The sequence below is a fragment of the Macaca nemestrina genome, chromosome 8 (genome assembly GCF_043159975.1).
Source record: "Macaca nemestrina isolate mMacNem1 chromosome 8, mMacNem.hap1, whole genome shotgun sequence".
In the NCBI taxonomy this organism is placed as follows: domain Eukaryota; kingdom Metazoa; phylum Chordata; class Mammalia; order Primates; family Cercopithecidae; genus Macaca; species Macaca nemestrina.
The window spans coordinates 153,919,160-153,938,280 of NC_092132.1; positions in this window are offsets into that span (position 1 = coordinate 153,919,160).

Here is a 19,121-nt window from a genome sequence, read left to right on the forward strand (position 1 = left end):
TGCCTGACTGTGGTGCTGGCTCCCCTGTGATATGGAGATTCATGGGGAAGGACCAGGACATTTTATGTGGCAATGGGGGCTGAAGCCCCGTTCAAACTGGCTTATAAGTAACGAAAAGTCCCAGTGCGAGCATCAGGCATGGCTGGATCCAGGTGCTCAGCACCATCTGGAAATCTGTCTCCCTCTTTGACTCTGCTGTCTCTGTGTGGGCTTCATTTCTAGGACGGTTTTCTCTGCATAGCTGTGGCAAAACTCAGGGCCTGCATGATGCTTTGCAGCCAGTGCACCCGAGAGGACTTTCCCTCAAGACTTCTGGCAAAATTTGGGTATAACACGCTGGTCTTGCTGGGGTCAGGGGCCCGTCTTTCACCAATCTCCGAGGCCAGGGGATGGAGAACTCTCCTAGGGTAGTCCCAGGTTCTGTGCCTCCCCTGAAAACACAAGGTTGGAGCCTCCCCATCCAAATTAATGCTCAGACTGTCAGGGAGGAATGACTGCCAAAGAAAAACCAAGGGCCCTTATGAAGAAGAGGAAGGGCTGCACCTACAGTGGCCAGTTCTGTTTGGAAGTGAGGGAGGGGAGGGCAGATTCCCCTGACTTGTTCCCTAGGACAGCTGTAGTTAGGTTTTACTACACAGTCCACTGAAAATGCTTCTCTCATCAGTGTTGTGCCTCTCTCATGTCTCTTTCCTTGGATAAAGAGCAAGCACATTACGAGCCACACTTGGTGCTGGTGCTGTGGCAACACTACCTAATGTGGGAGAAAGATGTGAGCAGATATCTGGAAGATGCAAATATAATACAAAAATACAAATATAATCAGTTATACAGCAAATGGCTGCGGAAACAGCAGCTCTGCTTGCAGGGTTGGGTGGTGGAAGGTTTCAGAGTTGACAGCATTTGGATTGGCCTTTGACGTATGACTAGGAGCTCACCAGATAGAGAAGTGGTGTTTGGACATTGTGTGCCAAAGGAAACACGATCTGAGAAGGTGCACAAGCCTAAGTGAGTCTGTCACAGAAGCGAGAAGATGCTGTGTCAACTGGAATAATGCTTGTGAGAATGGACCTTGATCCCTTCGTGAGCAATAAATGACTTTTGTGAATAAATTGAAAAATGCTAAATTAGATCATAGGATGTGTTTGCAGGGGTGGGGAGAGAGGAGAGTGTTGAAACTGGGGAAGTGTGGAACCAGTGATGGAGAAGCCTCAGAGTGCCAGCTTCACCCACAGGACGTGAGCAGCCACATCTGTATCACCCCCACACGCAGGCTCCCGTGAAGGCCGTGGTGTGCAGGCTCCGTCGAGTCCTTTCTTTGCAACCTGGGCCTTGGTTTCTTTTAGGTGCTGTACCCAAAGTTTGGATTGACAGGAAAAAAACATTGAACAGATTCGGCTGTGTCTATCAGGGAACATGGACTGGGGCCAGTGCTTTCAACCACACTCACTTTTCACTGTGTTCAGAGGGGATGGGAAACCTCCCCTAAGGAGGAGAAATGACGTGTGCAGATTGAGAGCTGGGACCACACGGATTTCCCCAGAGGCAAGCGCTGGTGACCCTGCAGTAGCTTTCACAGGCCTCAGTACCCTCCTCTTGCAATGGGTGTTGGGCTAGCCAGGGCACCGCAGAAAGGGCCAGCAAGGCACACCCTCCCTGTCCATTGCCCAGGCACACGTGGGCATCCGTGACAGGCCGTGCACATGGTAGAGGCTGACCGGAGCTCCAGCCTCCTTTGGCTGTGGTTGGAAAAGGGGAGGTGTGTTCAAAAGTTGGAGAATTGGTGTGTCCTACCCAAGTGACATCCCGGTCCTTGGATACTCACTCCGGCGTCACAGAGTTAATTCCCCAGGATTGGGTGTCACAAGGATCTTGTTCCTGTGGCTGAAAATCCTCAACACCTCCTTTCCTGGGACATCTCCCTCCTGGCACAGGGCAGTTCTCATGCCAGAATACCTTGGGCCACAAAGAACCGTTAGGACTGAGTGTGTCCTTCTGTTTGCTTTAAGCTTTTAAGAAAAAGAATGTGCAGAGGCTGATTGAGGCAAAAATACAGGCTATTTCTGACGTTCATTCTGAATGCCCCTGACTTGGCCAGTTTTTGGATTGTATGCCCGCCTGTTTCTGCAGGATGTAATCTCAGTGCCTTTGAGTTCAATCAGTCCTATAAATTGCTATCCCTGTTCATGCAGTGTGTTTTCCCCTGCGTGAGGCGTTTGTGAGTTCCATTAGCACTGATCGGACTTTTAAATGCAGAAGCAGCGGTGACGGGAGGGGCAGTTCCCAGCTGTAGGGCATGGGCCTTCTTTGAGATAAAAACCCACCCTGGCACCAACGATATGGGAAGTATTCTGTGTCTTTTCACCTGAGAGCTCTTCGATTAACCGATGGTCACACCTGCATAACTGCTACGAGGCCTGCTGAGGGGGAGCCTGGCCCAGCCATCTCCTCTTCGTGGTCACAAGCATGAAGGCCCTGGGACATCCCCTCTCCTCACTGTCCCCTCACAGCGTTTCCTGACCACTGTGGCCTTTGTTCCATCATCCACCTGTGTGGCTCATCTGGCCATGCACCTCTCCAGCTCAGAACCCTGTTTTTTCCCTGCTGTTTGTATGAAACCAGGTTCCAGCCCTGCCCTACAGTCTGCACAGCCTCCACCACAGCTCTGGTGAGCCCCTTGGCCGGCTCCCGGTGATGGCGTGCACCTCCCTGCTCTGAGAAGGTCTCCCTCTCCTCTCTGCCCACCCTGTACGGACACATCTTTCAAGACGCTCCCAGAGGAGAGTGGCCTCTCTCTCAACCCCAAGAGGATGTCCTCTCACGTGGCTCTCACTCCTCTGACCCCTGTGGCGATCTGAAGGCAGGTGGCGCTCACAGGCCCACGTCTGCCAGCCTGCGCCTGGTTGGAGGCGCCTCCCTCTCACTTGTCCTTGCTGGCTGCATGACTTTGGCAAGTGCTTGCCTCTTTGAGACCCTCAGTTTTGACACCTGAGAAATAGAAAGGTGGTGCCTTCCCCAGCTGCCCTGCAGAGGAGTTTAGGTGCATGTGAGAAAACGCGTGATGAACGACAACGTGAGCAACACGCAGCATGCTGTGAACACCGTTACCGTGAGTTCCCGGGGGCAGGGCTAACACCCAGGCATTCCTACACCTCCCACCAGGCTTGTCATGAGCGTATGCAAATGAAGGCCATCGAGTGTGTTTGATCATTGATGTGTTTCTTTATTTTTAATTTTAGGATATAACAACTTTCTTTTTAGCAGCTATAGCGGCCAAAACTTTGTTACCACTCAGCAGTCGTATGTTCTTCGAGAGTAGGTTTTGTGCTTTAAAAATATCTGAATCCTCTGCCATTTACAGGTGTTCTGTACATATTTGGTGTATGAGTTGCTCAGGAAGGAAGAAAAATGTGCCCTTTTTGTCTTTTAAAAAGATGGCTTGGTACTCCCTTGCCTGCGTTCCTTCTCTGTATTTAGAAACAAACCCACAGAAGGGAAGGAAAAGGAAGCCTCTTGAAAGATAAGGCAGGAAAAATGAGGATGGAAAACAAACTCCCTTTAGAGAGTTTACGTGGAGGCTGCCATTGGCATCCCTGCTCTGCAGTCTGTCAGCCAGAGGCCCCTGATGCTGCACCACGGCCTTGGCAGCTTCACCAACAGGAATGTGTTCTCCTGGGGTCCTGGAGGGTGGCAGTCCCAGAGCAAGGTGTGGCAGGGCTGGTCCTCCTGAGGCCTCTCCCTGGCTTGCAGATGACCTCTTCTCCCATGTTCTCATGTGATCCTCCCTCTGCACACGCATATCTGACGTCCTCCCATGTCCTCACATGTTCCTCTTTCTGCACTCGAATCCCAGACATCCTGCCGTGCCCTCACGCGGTCCTCCCTCTGCACTCACATCCCTGACGTCCTCCCGTGTCCTCACATGTTCCTCTTTCTGCACTCGAATCCCAGACATCCTGCCGTGCCCTCACGCGGTCCTCCCTCTGCACTCACATCCCTGACGTCCTCCCGTGCCCTCACGCGGTCCTCCCTCTGCACTCACATCCCTGACGTCCTCCCGTGCCCTCACGCGGTCCTCCCTCTGCACTCACATCCCTGACGTCCTCCCGTGCCCCCACGCGGTCCTCCCTCTACACGCACATCCCTGACGTCCTCCCGTGCCCCCACGCGGTCCTCCCTCTACACGCACATCCCTGACGTCCTCCCATGCCCTCACGTGGTCCTCCCTCTACACGCACATCCCTGACGTCCTCCCATGCCCTCAGGTGGTCCTCCCTCTGCACAAGCATCCCTGACGTCCCTTCACCTTCTCCTGGGGACATCACTCCCATTGGATCAGGACCCTTCCTTGTGGTCTCACCTAACCTTCATCACCTGTTTGAAGACCCCATTTCCAAAGACAGCCACATTAAGGGTTAGGGCTTCAACATAGGACTTTGGCAAGACACAATTCAGCTGGCTGCACAGTCCAAATATCTCAGGATTCTAAAGATGAATGTGGCATTGTGGACCTCTATCAGCAGAGACACTTTCGAGAGAATCTGGCTGAACTGTGGTGTCCACATGTCGATATTCTATTAGGTTCACAACAGGGAGTCCTCCCTTTCAGAAGGATACGAGCCTTTCTGGTATTGACGTGTGGCTGGCCATCTGCTCTGGGGGTGGCAAGGCCGCTCTGCATGGGTGCCCATCCTCTTGTGGATGTCCTAAGAGTGCTTGTGTGCACCTGGGTGTGTGTGTGTGTGTGTGTGCGCGCGCATGAGTGGGATAGGGGCCTGGGGGACAAGAGTCAGAAAAGGAAAGGAAGAGGGAAGAAGGAGGGATTAGGATTAGCATCATCGTCATTACCATGGATACACCCTCCATGGATACACCCTGATTACGGCAACGTCTGATGCAGAGCCGTGGGCCTTGAATGCCAATCTCCAGAGGAAAATAATGGAGACTCTGAAGGAGGGAGGAGAAATGAGGACAGAACTGCAGAAGAGATAAGATGTATAATATGCAGACATTAATGCCCAATTGGTTGATTCATGTAATTGTAGAAATGAACTCATTTTCCTTTTTTTCTTTTTTCTTTTTTCTTTTTTTTTTTTTATCATACTTTAAGTTCTAGGGTACCTGTGCACAACACGCAGGTTTGTTACATATGTATACACGTGCCATGTTGGTGTGCTGCACCCATTAACTTGTCATTTACATTAGGTAAGTCTCCTAATGCTATCCCTCCCCCGTCCCGCCTCCCCACAACAGGCTCTGGTGTGTGACATTCCCCTTCGAGTCCAGGTATTCTCATTGCGAAATGAACTCATTTTCATTCTTGTGTCATTATCTTAGGTATCCTGAAAACAAACAATGTGCTTTTCATTTTGTCATTTAAATTTGTACTTGTCTTTCTCAGGTTTTTGTGTCTGTTTCTGCTGTAAAACTTAAAATATATCCTAAATTACCTGCCCCCCCCTTATTTTCCATTTTTCCTGCTATTTTATTGGCTTCAAAGTTTCTCTTGCACTGAACTATATTCTCCTTTATTTAGCACTAGATGAAAAAGCAGACTATGAAGGCTTTGGCCTTGCGTTGTCTTTTTAACACCTCTGGCTCTAATGTTAGGGCTTTAGTGCTCCAACCTCCTTGCACGCACCTGAGGGAAGTGTGTTCCATGTCTGCACATCATGTGGTGGTTTCTCCTCCTGAGAAGGGGACGCTGTCGGGTGCCACGTGCAGGAGCCTCAAGCGTTTGAGGACGGGAGACGGGGCTCTTGCAGGGTGCCTTTTAGACTTCCAGGTTGGTGCTTACTCTCAGACGTGAAGCTGCCTTCCTTTTGGGCTTCTAGACGTCATCAACTGGGGACAAAGCACAACCGCACAGACTAGAAATTCCTTGGAAGTTGAGCTTTAATTTCTCTCCAGAGTTCTTTTTTCACAAGCCACCCTTTCAGAACGTGAAGCCAAATGACTGTGATTTGTGTGCAGTTTGAGGCCAAGAACGTGTCCAGCTACAGAAATCTGAACTCCACTGCTGGGGCTTCTGTTCACAGGGAGGTACAACAGCTGCCTGTGCCACTCCTCCTGCCCCTCCTCGGGACAGAGGGAGTTGAAGACAGAGCCTCTGCTCCTTCAGGTTGGGTCTGCGTGCCCCAGGAGAAGAAACACTTTCCTCCAGGTGAGTCCTGGACGTGGTTTTGCGGCTCTGTGATCCGGCACGGTGCCAGGGTGGGCAGTGGACAGGGCACAGAATTTGCCATCCATGAGTTTGTGCCAAACCCGAGAAGCAAAGGCCCATGTGAGAAATATGTAGAATGAGGTAGTGTTTGACAAAACCAGAAGTGTAGCTCATACAACAGCGCTCTAACTCAAACCAGGATAAGCCAGAACGTGTGCAGAGAGGCTTAGAAAAAGGTGACAGTGATGAAAATAACAGCCAGCATTTACTAAGTGTCTTGCATGACTAGGTATTCCATATTCATTAATGAGATCTTTTCATAGCCCAGAGTTATCAACCCATCAATATGCAGATACGCTACTCTCCATCCAAAACTAAAGCAAACAAAAAGCAGCAGAAAACCTGACTTGCCTCTCTGGTGCTCAGGCGCCCACCTCCAGACACCAGCCCGTTCCTCTCCTCTGTCACTGTAAACCCCCAAAAGAGCCGCCCGTCCTCCTTTCTCCATTTAGCCACTTCTCACGCTCTCTGTTGCCTCCAACTCTAGGGTTCAAAAGGAACTACTCTTAACAAAGTTTCCATTAATGTCCATTTTGCAAAATCCAATAAAAAACCTCACTCTTCACCTTCTTTGTCCTCTCAACAGTGTTTGGACACTTTTTTATTATTATCATTTTGAGACAGAGTCTTGCTCTAACACCTGGGCTGCGGTGCAGTGGTGTGATCGTAGCTCACAGCAGCCTCAACCTCCCCGTCTCAAGCGATCCTCCCATCTCAGCTTTCTGAGTAGTTGGGACTACAGGCATGTGCCCCAAGGCCCGGCTTTTTTTTTTTTTTTCTGTAGAGATGAGGTCTCACGTGGACACTTTCGCTAACCTTTTAGAAACCAACATTTGAAATATTTTTCTGTGAACAGTTTTATCACTTGGCTTCCAAGGCACCACCTTTCTGACTTTCCTTCTGTCTCCTTGCTACACAGTTGGACCCTTCTCTCCCAGCCTGTCCATTTTGTAAAGCTCCAGTGTACGGTCCTGCCTTTCCTCTGTTCCTCCCCAGGCCATGTCCCGCCGTCCCAGGAGTGATGATGCTGGTGGATTCACAGATTTATATCCTCAGCCCTGTTCTCTGGGCTCACGTATCCAACTTCTTGTAGGACATCTCCACTTGGAAGTCTGGTTCAAAACAGAACTTTTGACTTCTCTCCCTGCTCTGTCCCTCGCTGTAGAAAGTGACACCCCATTTACCGGGCTGCTCACAGCCCAGACTTAGGAACTGTCTTTAAACCCATACCTCCTGACATCCGGGGAGCCTTGATGCCTCTACACTCAACACACACCCCAAACTGGACAGGTTGTCGGCCACCTCATTGCTACACTGGGTCCAAGCACCACTGTCCCTTCCACGGGAGCTTGGCAGCCCCATGCGACCTGGCCTCCCGCTGCCTCCCTCCTCCACTCTCCACACTGCAGCCGGAGCCCTTCGTGAAAGGTAAATACCATCATAGCATTCCCTTGCTCAAAACCCAGCAATGAAATCCTGTCACCCTCAGAACAAAGCCCCTGCTCCTAACTGTGGCCCCCCTGCCTGGCCTCCTGGGTGAGCTCCACCTTCCTCTCTGCCATCCCTCGCAGCTGAGACCGTGTCCAGCATGGAGCAGGCACCAGGCACGTGTCGTCTCTTAAATTATGTCCACTCCACTGTCAGGGTAGATTGAAGCTTGAAGAGCTGAAGTAATGTAAGTGCTTCCACGGTTCTCCTGAGTGGCTGAATTTGAGCCCAGGACATCTGATTCCAAGGCAGCGTAGACACACCTCACGCAGGGCTCCTTTGCGGTGGCTGGGAAACCTGGGCAACTGTTAACTGTTGGAGAAAAAGAGGCTGGCATTCATGTGCAGGGAACTATCAACAAATGTGAAGAGGAAAGAGACAAAAATGGTCAGTGGAATTAAGAGGAGACGAGCTTTACATGTGTTCCAGAGTTGGAACACAGTGTGCCGAGCGTGGGGCCTGAGGAGTGGAAGGCGTCCGTTAGGGGCTACAGGCCCTGGACACACCCCAGAGCCAGGGGAAGCTGTGGAAGGCCTGTGGCCAGGGAGCCGCGAGGTGCCCCAAGCTCACTGTTTATTCCATCGACAGGCACACCAGGGGTTTCCACAGAAATAATGGATCTGCTCTATAAAGTCTGTGGAAAAAGAAAAAAGTTACATGTTTTTGTGTCTATTGGCAAGGAAATATACTTCATCTCACATTTTAAATTGAAATGTGTGGCACTTAACGTCTTTCTCTTAAAAAACATTCTGTTTTCAAATCAGTAAACATCCTATAAAAAGCAATAAGAAATTCTTACTGACTTAACATTCAATCTGTTTGGATCATTAGGCTTCAGATTACACGACACCCGAAATCCTTCCAACCCAGCATCTGACATGAGAATTGAAGCGCACACAGTACGGAACCAGTTCGAATGAATTTGGAACCATCTTTTCTTCGCTCTGTGTGTGTGTGTGTGTTATATGTACGATATCTACATTTTATATATTTCTACTTCTTGAGCAATAATATTTTGTTAACAAAGGGGCACATTGTATTCTAGACTCCAATTTCTTTATGAAGAGACTGGAGGATGCCACCTTTTCCCTGTGGTTTTAATAACCTTATTCTGTCTTTAAACTAAAGGAGCCTCTCACAATTGGCCAAAGCGAGAATACTTAGAGCTTGCTGTGCTGTGTCCTCTGTGGAAACTTCTCCTTGAGAATTATCAATGTTTCAGAGGTGACATCACTTTCCATATGAATAGATATGTGTTACATCTTCAATTTACCAGAAAACTTTACCTGAAAATCTTCTTTTTTCCTCTAAGAATGTTGGAAACTGAATTAAAATTCATAAAGATGACAAATGGGCATATGAAAAAGATGCTCCACATGGTATGTTACCAGGGAAATGCAATTAAAATGTCAGCAAGACACCGCCACACCCCTGTGAGAGGGGCCAAAATCCAGACCCTGACAGCACCAAATGCTGATGAGGAGGTGGAGCAACAGGAACTCTCATCCGTTCCAAAGTGCAAATGCAAAACAGTGCAGCCCACTTTGGAAGACCATTTGGCAGTTTCTTATAAAACGAAACATTTTACCACGAAATCCAGCAATCACGGTCCCTGGTATTTACCCAAATAAACTGAAAACATACGTCCACGCAAAAACCTGCACACAGAGGTTTGCAGCAGCTTTATTCGTAACTGCCAAAACCTGCAAGCAACCAGATGCCCTCCAGTAGGACGGACAAACTGTAGTACGTCAGACAACGGAATATTACTCACGGCTAAACAGAAGTGAGCTGTCAAGCCATGAAAAGACATGAAGGAAGCTTAAATGCATGTTCTTAAGTGAAAGAAGTCAACCCGGAAAGGGTACATACTTGTATGATTCCAACTATACGACATTCTGGAACAGGCAAAATTATGGAATCGGTAAAGCGCCAGTGGTTGTCAGGGGTTAGAGGGGAGGGAGGGATGAACAGTGGGAACACAGAGGATTTTAGGGCAGTGAAACCACCCTGCATGATGCTGTGACGGGGGTTATACATCACTGTACTTGTTTGAACCTATAGAATAACAACACCCAGAGTGAACCCTAATGTAAACCATGGACTCTGGGTGACAAGGATCCACTCAGCCCCACTGACTGTCACAAATGCAACTCTCTGTGGGGGACACTGAGGGTGCGGAGGCCATGTGAGGGGAAGGAGTAATGGGAACGTTCTGTACTTTCCACTTAATGGTACTGTTCTAAAAACTAAAGTATTTGAAAGAAAAAAATCCATTAAAAAAGTTATTGATTTATGACAACTGTGCTTTCTTGATCACTACCAGATATTTCTCCTAAAAGGCAACTGAGAAATATGCTAAAGCTGAAAAATCTCTCCAGGACAGCACTTCAGTGAACCATTTAGTGAACACAATGCCCCGGGACACAGACAACTCTGCAGAGGATTCCACGTCCCCCTCAGAAGCCTGTTGGCTGCTGCCTGCAGGGCCGGACGTGTCTGCCCTGTATCTGAGGCCCTGCTGTGTCGGCCCGTGGGGAGGAGCACAGGTCCCAGCCAGCCCCAGGCATCCTCACCTCTGAGGTTCTCTCCGGGTTTGTCTAAAGTCTGAGTGGCTCCTTCCATCCGAGGCAGCACTTGGTCTGTGCCTCGCCATCTTGAGCTGTTCTCGAGTGCAGCTTTGGGACGTCATCCAGCGTGCGCCGTGGCCTCGGCCCCTGGCACGGAGTTTAGGGGTAAAATTCAGATCCCAAGAAAGGACTAGAAGCAGCCCAGACAGGATGAGGGGTGCAGCTACCGGCCGGTGTCACTGAGGGTGTCCCTATGGGAGTGTTGCAAGTTGAGTTCTGAGTATGACGTTATTTGAAAGTGTCCAACACTGAGGGAACGAAAGACAGATGACGTCACAGCTGACGACATGGAAGCCCTGAAACATCAAAGGCCACGCTCAGCTGGTGTCAGAGGCAGGTCCTGGAGGGGCTGGGGGGAACAAGCAGGAGACGGGAGGTCCAGACTGACCCCTGGGCCTGGGTGGCCTGGAGGGACCTGGGTGCTCTTCAGGGACCCCCCTCTTTTTATGAGACTGGTGTGTTAGGGATGCCCTGTGTTATCAAACCGTGAGGGCACTGGGAACTCTGGGATTAGGGCCAGCTTCCCACAGTCATTACCTAGCGGGGCAGCTGCGGGGTCTTCCCTAGTCCCCCCTGCTGAGGGTTGGTCTGAGCCCATCCACCACGGTTGCTGCTGCCTGGAATTCACCTCAGGTCTGCATTCTTTTTTTCTTTTCTTTCTTTTTTGCTTTCTTGCTTTATTTTTGTCATAAGCCTCAGTCTTTTATAAGCCACTTTATGGAGACATGATTGGCGTATAAAAAGTTGTGCTGGTTGGCCCTGTTGCTACTTCTCGAGGCCGCTGTCTTCTCAGATGGAAAAGTTGTGCAGAATCAGCTGCCTCACTGTGTAAACGCATGCCCCAACCCCATGCCACCTGTATAAAGAAAGCTGTGACCGACTGCCTTTCAGCTGCTGCTGCAGATCCAGCTTTCAGCACTTTCTTGCTCTGTGGTTCTGCAGGAGACATGACCGAGGTCCCTGGTGGCAGAGAGCTGAGAACAGAGGGATGCAGGAGGCAGGTCCGTCCTGGGAGAAAGTGGTCAGTTGCCAAACTGATTAGAAATTTGATCTTACATTCAGTTTGACCTAGGAATTAAGATTCACAGGGCAATCTCTGCAGACCACTTTCCACTGTGAAGTCTGAGATGAAAGGAAGATTACAGGACAAAGAAAATTGGAAAACGCCTGATGCACAGCCTGTTTGGAAGGTACAGAATTTGGAGATCCCTAGAAACCGGAAACTGAAAAGCATGGCTCCTCAGGCAAGGTGCTTCCCCCACAGCTGCAGGGGCCCTGGCTAGTGACCTCACCACCAGTGTGACCCCACCCAGACCTCCACAGCCTCAGATTTGGACTGGGGGTTGAGGGGAGGTGTTGGGGCAACAGGGAAGAGGACACATGGCCTGCGCTTGAACGTGGGGTGTGGCCTCTGTAACACAGAGCGTCTCCAATGAGGCCCTTTCCAGCACAGACAGCACGGCTGGGACAGCTTGTTCTTGTGCCTGACAGAGAACCTCCTGTCTGAAGACTGGAGAAAGAGCTACAGTGCACTTCCCTGTGAGGTACTGGTTCATGTGATCATGGAAGCTGCAAAGTCCACAGCCTGTCATCTGCAAGGCAGAGATCAGGGAAAGCCGGTGGCTTTGTTCAAAGGCCTGAGAGCCAGAAAGTCAAGTGCAAGAGAAGACTGGTGTTCCAGCCCCACCATCAGGCAGAGAGGAAATTCAACCTTCCTCCGCCTTTTGCTCTATTCAGGCCTGCAGAGGATTGGAAGAGTCCAGCCCATGATCTTCACTCAGTCCACTGATCCAAATGCTCATCTCTTCCAGAACCATCCTCACAGACACACCCAGAAACCATATTTTAACAGCTGTCTGGGCATCTCATGGCCCAGTCAAGTTGACACATAAAAGTAACCATCACGTGAGAACACACCTTCAAATTCAGGTTGTTTTTGAGTGCCTGAGTGTGGTGTTCTAAAAAGCATGTGCATATGAGGTATTAAAATGAATACACGCTTATTTAAATTCTATAATAGAATATGTAAATTAGTATTTTATTGTATTTGTCTTAAATATGTCTTTAATATAAATATACCTATTATATAAAAGTTCCATCATTTCATAGTATTTGGTGGTCTCAATTCAGTCCAACTTAATTTAACTATAAAAATTGTTTTGAAAACTTAAGTTACAGGGAAGGAAAGCTAAGACAAATGCAGCCTTGACTTGCAACGAGTTAACAAATTAGTATAGGAAGAAATAGGTGTGCACAAAAGGCCATGATGTGGACAATGTTTGTCAGAGTATTCTGACGGGGGGGTCTTTCCAAAAGAGCTCTGATTATGAATGTCCAAGGTCTCCGCATTGTCTGCAGGAGACCTAACCCCGTGCAACTTCCCACAGAGACATTCGCCATCAGAATCCATTTTCCTTCTCCGTCCTCTGTTTTCTCCTCACCTACAGTCAGGACCCTTTAGGTTTTAGACACACCCAGCCACTCACAGATCTCTCAGAAATCATGTTCTCCCATTTGTCCTTGTGCGTTTACCAGGATTTTTTAGCCTAGAATTATTGTCTTCTTTTCTACACTGAGCGTGCATCAAAACTTGTTTCAGCATTCCCCACTTCCCCAGGCAGGGTTAGTCTTTTCCTCTGTGGCACTTCCTGGCCACATTGTGTGTACCTATTACCGATTTTCAATGTAAAATTACAATGATTCATTTATTCATCTGCTTTCCTCGGCTGAGGAATCCTCTGGCCAGGGCCACTCTACTCACCCTTGCAGTTCACTGAGGAGCCTGGGTGCACCCTGAAGATGCAAGGCTGGGGAATGCGGGTGAGTGCACTGGTGAAGGGGCCTCAGGAGCAACCTTGTTCCTTCTTATGCTGTTCATCATGATGTTGAGAAACGTCTCGTCTTGGCTTCACCTGTCAGAATAGTGCCCTAATCTTGCTCGTTTTTCCTAGAATGCCAGTGCACAGAATAACGGCCCCAAAGGTTCCAAATGCCCCTACATCCTAATCCCCAGAGTCTGTGAATACTCTATCTCACCTGGAAAAGGGGCTTTGCAGATGTGACTAGGTTAAGGATCTTGAGATGGAGATGATCTGGTTATCTGGGCTTGTCACAGGTCCATGCAGGGGGAGGCAGGAGAAAGGTGTGAGGATGCAAGCAGAGGTCACAGTTGGCGACCGAAGGTGCTGCCCTGCTGGCCTTGAGGATGGAGGATGGGCACAAGCCCAGAAAGACGGGCCCCTCTGAAAGCTGGAAAAGGCTGGGAACAGATTTTCCCCTAGAGGCTCCAGAGGAACACAGTCCTGCTCACACCTTGATTTCAGGACTTTGGGCCTCCAGAACTGTAAGAAAATTAAATTGTTTAAGCCACTAAGTGTGTGGCGACTTTTTACAGCAGCTGCAGGAACTAACCCATAACCCGGGTCTTTCCTCTTCGGAGCTGCTCTCCAGCTTCCCTGCTCTCAGGGTTCCATGGCCGATACCATGCACAGTACTCCTGTGAGGAAGGAGGCAGAGTGAACACACTTGCTTTGTGGTTAGAAGAGTTATTTCATAATTTTGGTGGCAAAATAATATCAAAAGTACAGTATAGTCAAGAACTTTTGGAGAAGATGAGATTTCTAGAGAATTCTGGGTACCAGAAAGTCACACTGAATTTGAGTCGGAGGAATGACTATATTGGACACAATTTACAATGATGTATTCATTTTCTTTGAATGCATGGGAATCTATACATCGTAGAGTTTTGTAGAGCTAAACATAGCATGCACCTGATCTTTTCTACAATTAACCCTGTCCTAAGTCTCCTCAGAGAATTAAAAGCACATTTAAGAGGAATTCTGGGAAGGTGGCAGCAATGTTCTGTTGCTTTTGTATTTCCCCAAATTCTCCCAGAAACATACACATACTAGATTTTATAGCGAAACAAAGGACCCCACATATGGCAGGGCAGAGACAAACACCACGGCTCAAAGCTCTGCGTTGAAGAAAGTTGGGAAGGGAAGTATGCTTCCGATGGCCCCACAAGCAGAAGCACCTCAAGGTGCCAAAAGGAATTCATGGGGAAGTGAGGTATGAGCAGAGAGCCTGGCCCAGGAGCTCTTAAAGGACACAATTTGCAGCTGAGCCACAGGGAGCATGAATGGAACAGGATCCCACAGTCATGGAGCCATCTGCTGGCTACAAACTCCTGTATTGAGCACATCCCTGCCCTGCAGGAAAGCTGCCAGGAGCAGACTCAGATCCAAGTCGAGCAGGAGCAGGACAAGCGCAACACAGCAAAGGGAGGAAACTTCACCCCAGACTGGGGAGCAGGGGAAGGCTGGTTTCTGAACGCACAAGGCCAAGTTGTCGCTGTGGAAACAACAGAAATTCTGGAGCCGCGGCCCTCAGGAAGCTATCCCGGTCTCCCGCCCTGTCTGCACGCTCAGGAAAGCAGAAAACCACCACGGGAAAATCCACACAAGCATTGTCAAATCCCCCCCACGAAAATCCACACGAGCATTGTCAAATCCCCCCCCACGAAAATCCACATGAGCATTGTGAAATCCCCCCCCACGAAAATCCACATGAGCATTGTGAAATCCCCCCCCACGAAAATCCACACGAGCATTGTCAAATCCCCCCCCACGAAAATCCACACGAGCATTGTCAAATCCCCCCCACGAAAATCCACACGAGCATTGTCAAATCCCCCCCACGAAAATCCACATGAGCATTGTGAAATCCCCCCCCACGAAAATCCACACGAGCATTGTCAAATCCCCCCCACGAAAATCCACACGAGCATTGTCAAATCCCCACCCACGATAAAAGCAAGTCAGGAAAATATACTTTTCCTGAATATTAAAAAGAAATCACTATGTTAACAACTATAACAATAATGATGAAAGCAAACAAGTTAAAATAAAAACGTTAAGTTAGACCACCTGGAGGCAAGGTGGGTATTTATATGCTGGGTAATTTAAGTGAGTATCACTTTCGCATCATTGAGAATCAAAATTTTTGATATGATTGAAAGGCGATCGTTGTGCAATCGATGAGGTTAACTCAAAACACTGTATTCCTGAATTTGAATCACTCAATACGAAATGACTAGTTCAACCAAAAAAAAAACAAACTAAAAACAGGCATGAAATCCAGGTCAGTGAACACTTGTGAGTAGACTGTGGTTGCTCATGGCCTCTCTCAGCAAATGAGCTGTGGCTTCTGGAGAAATGCAGAGTTCCAGGCCCGAGCCAAGCATGTCCCAGCTGCGCCTGCAACAGCACACCACACCGGAAGGAACAGACTGATCAGAGACCGCCGAACTTACCTCCAAAGGCTCAACCCAAATAAGCCCCCACTGGCCAATGATGTAAGAATGTGAGCATCAATAAGGAAAATAAACACTGTATTGAAATACAATTAATTTATGAGTTAATGGTGATACTAAAACAAAGTAAAACAAAAAGCCCAAAATATGAACTTGACCTCAAGGTAAACAACTAGTCAATTAGGAATTTTTTCTTTAATAAAAATTTGGAATTGAAATATCATCATTTCATAGTTCCTAACAAATCAGTAAATCTAGGCAATAGTCTTCAGTGGCTGCGGACACCACAGGGAGAGGCCACCAGACACCAGGTGCTGCAGGTGGACCTTGCTTGCCCCGTGGGAGGAGCTCAGGAGCAGCCACTCTCGCCACATGTGCAGATACAACATAGGGCTTCATGTGCAAAACTCGTCACAGAGAAGTGACGGATGCTCACTCTTCCACAGCATGGGCTGGATGCAGAAGTTTCGGGTGCACCATGTTTGGGAGAGGGCCTGGCTGTCAGGCTTGTGTGTGCGAACACCCTGGCAGGGCAGAGCCAGCTCAGAGGTGGGGACGTCGAGTTTCTCTGCATCATGAGTGATCTGTCCAAGGAGTTCCAGGCCAGGAGCCTGGAGAGGGAACAGACATCTAGAAGGAGGGTTTGCTCACCACCACCTGGGCTGCTTTCTCACCATCCTGTGGGCTGCAAGTCTGAGACGAACGAAGGTGCCAGCAGGTTGGGGTCTGGTGGTGCTGGGTTCATAGACGGCCCTTCTGCCTGTGTCCTCACCAGGAGGACAGAGGGCTCTGGTCTCCTCCTCTTCTTTTGACACCAATCCCATTACGGGACCTCATCTAACCCTAGAGACCTCTCAGAGGTCCCACCTCCTAATACCGTCCCACTGGGGGTTAGGGCTTCAACATAGAAATTTGTGGGGCAGACAAAACATTCGGTCCATGACAGCCCGGACAGCTGTGCCCACTTGGGATGCCAGCATCACCCAAAGACCCTGAGGCTCCTGAGGGCATCCGGCTCCAGCTGAGATTGCTCATTGCTGAGCTCCCAAAAGGAGGAAAGGAGCTGCTACATCCACATGCATCTTCCATCATTCAGCAAGAAATAAAACGAGAAAGTGGGCCTGACACGGTCCAACCTCCAGATCCGAGTACGGGAGGTGGAGAAATGTGTTAAAGGACTCATGGGAACGCTGTGGGAAATCAGACAATGCTGTATCTTGGACAAAAAAGGAGAGGAAGGGTCAACTCTAAGGTTACAAGAAATGCAAGAGACACACCGATTAATCATGGATGAGACCCTCTGATTCAAACCAAAAAACTCTGAGTATAATTGGGAGGCATTTGAGGAAATGAGAATGTGGATATTTTATTTGTCTGTTGCTGTGTAACATGCCACCCCAAAACACAGTGGCCTAAAATCACACCCATTTTATTTGCTTACAATTCTGTGAGCCCCGGACTTGTACATTTTATTCTGTCTTTCGTACATATTGGTAAATTTCCATAATAAAAATAAAAAGCAAAACAAATAAGTACAAAGCCAAACATACATACACACCTGGAAGGGAACAGGAATGGGCCCCATCCTACAGGGCTGTGAGTGCTGCAGAATCCTAAGCAACCTCATGCGCAGACCAGAACTGGATGTGCGTACTGTGACACTGGGTGTGTGTACCACTCTGCAGCAACAAAAGCAATCTGAATTGTACCAAAACCTCACCAAAGAGGCCGTCTTCCTGGCTCAACCCTAGCCAGAAGCTGAGCTACCAAAGTACGTGCATTTTCTGCTTTATCACCTCCATGGTGCTTTTCTATTTCGATTTTAAATATGGAAGAGCCTGAGAGCCCATTTCAGCAAAATGCTTCTGGTGAGAGGGCAGCTATTCCCTGCTTGGGGCAGTGGCTTGTGGCCTCCCAGGGGGCATCCGGAGTCCGTCACACAGTAACAGTAACCATACACATAGCTAACGGCTCCTGCAGCTGTGTGGGCAATGCTGCTGCCTCCAGGCCCAGCGGCCTCTTCCCTCTCCTGCTTCTTCCCGTCTGTTCTGTGCCCATTCTCTGACCCACTCCACTGCTCTCCCCACACTCACTGAACATCAGAGAGAGTCTGACCTTTACTCCAGCTAAGGGCTAAATCCCTGGGGGAATTTTGCAGCAAAGGAGCAGGTGGGGTTACCCACATCCTCTTCCAGACATCACTGACACCAGGCTTGCTTCAGGCCCAGACTGTCCCCTGCTGGCAGAAGCATCCAGGGAGCTAGGAAAGCTCTGCGCCTGGGTGTTCCTCCTACAGGCGGCGGAATCTGCCTCCTCCACTTCCCTTCGCCCTTCCCCTATCCCCAGTATCCAGTCTCAAAGCAGTCCTGTTGATTCTTTTACCAAAGTCATCTCTCAACTGAACCAACACCTTCCGACTGGGCTCTCACTCCACAGTACAGAGGAAGTGAGCCCTTGAGGGGGCAGATCGAGGCCAGTCACATCCACGTCGAAAAACGAAAAGAAGCCAAACCCTTCCCTGCAGCTTTGGGTCCTGCTGGCTCCCTGGCTCTCAGGGCAGCCTCTCAGGGTTTCTCTCTGAACTTCGACGGGGGCGCGCACCCTCCCTCCTGCGTCTCCTTGCTTTTCGCTCTGCCTCACCCCGACCGTCCCGTTTTCCCGGGCTCCCCGTGACTCTAACGGGCTGGGAGGAGGAAGCGCCTGCACGACGCACTGTGTGACGCAGGCTCATCGCTCCGCCAGCTTCTCTGGCCTATGTAGTCACCAAGTCACCGTTTGTGCTCTTTCTTGCCACTCATATACATTTTCCTGAAAGCCAGACCCTTGCCTGTCCTGTGTGCCACACTCTTAGAGCCCTGGGCCCATGTGGCCAGGGTTAGTGTTCCCTAAGCATTTGCTGAATGATCCCAAATCTGACCTGGCCCGATTCTGCCACTGGTGTCTCAGTGGAGCAGGCTTCATGAGTTCCTGTCTTACCTGAGGGTTTGGCAGCCTTTGTGAAGGGAGGAAGAGGCTGCAGTGCCTTCCTGCACAGAGGAATGACTCCCGCAGTGTGGGTTTTACGCATGTGCAGGCCACAAGAACAGGCACTGGGCGGCGGGCAGGCCTCTCCGCAAGCCTCTGCCCCACGGGGCACCCAGTCAGTGACATAACAAGAACCCCGGTAGTGAGGGGGCAGAACTGGGTTCGAGCTGTGGGGTCCAGAGTTGTGTTAAGTCAGAGCCATAGAGTGAGGCACACTATCACTTTGAGGCACAAACACCCCAAATTTTCATGGGCCACTCATGGGCAGCCTCTGCCACCAAGATTCATGACCCGTGAAACAGCATGTTATCCCTGCTTCTCCTGACCTCTCCATGAAAGACCAGCTCTCCTGGATCCTGGGGCAACTGGACCCCAAGGGTACCTCCCTGGGGAATGGGTTTATTTTTTATCAGCAGGAATATAGTAGTTCCCCAGGATCAGCTGC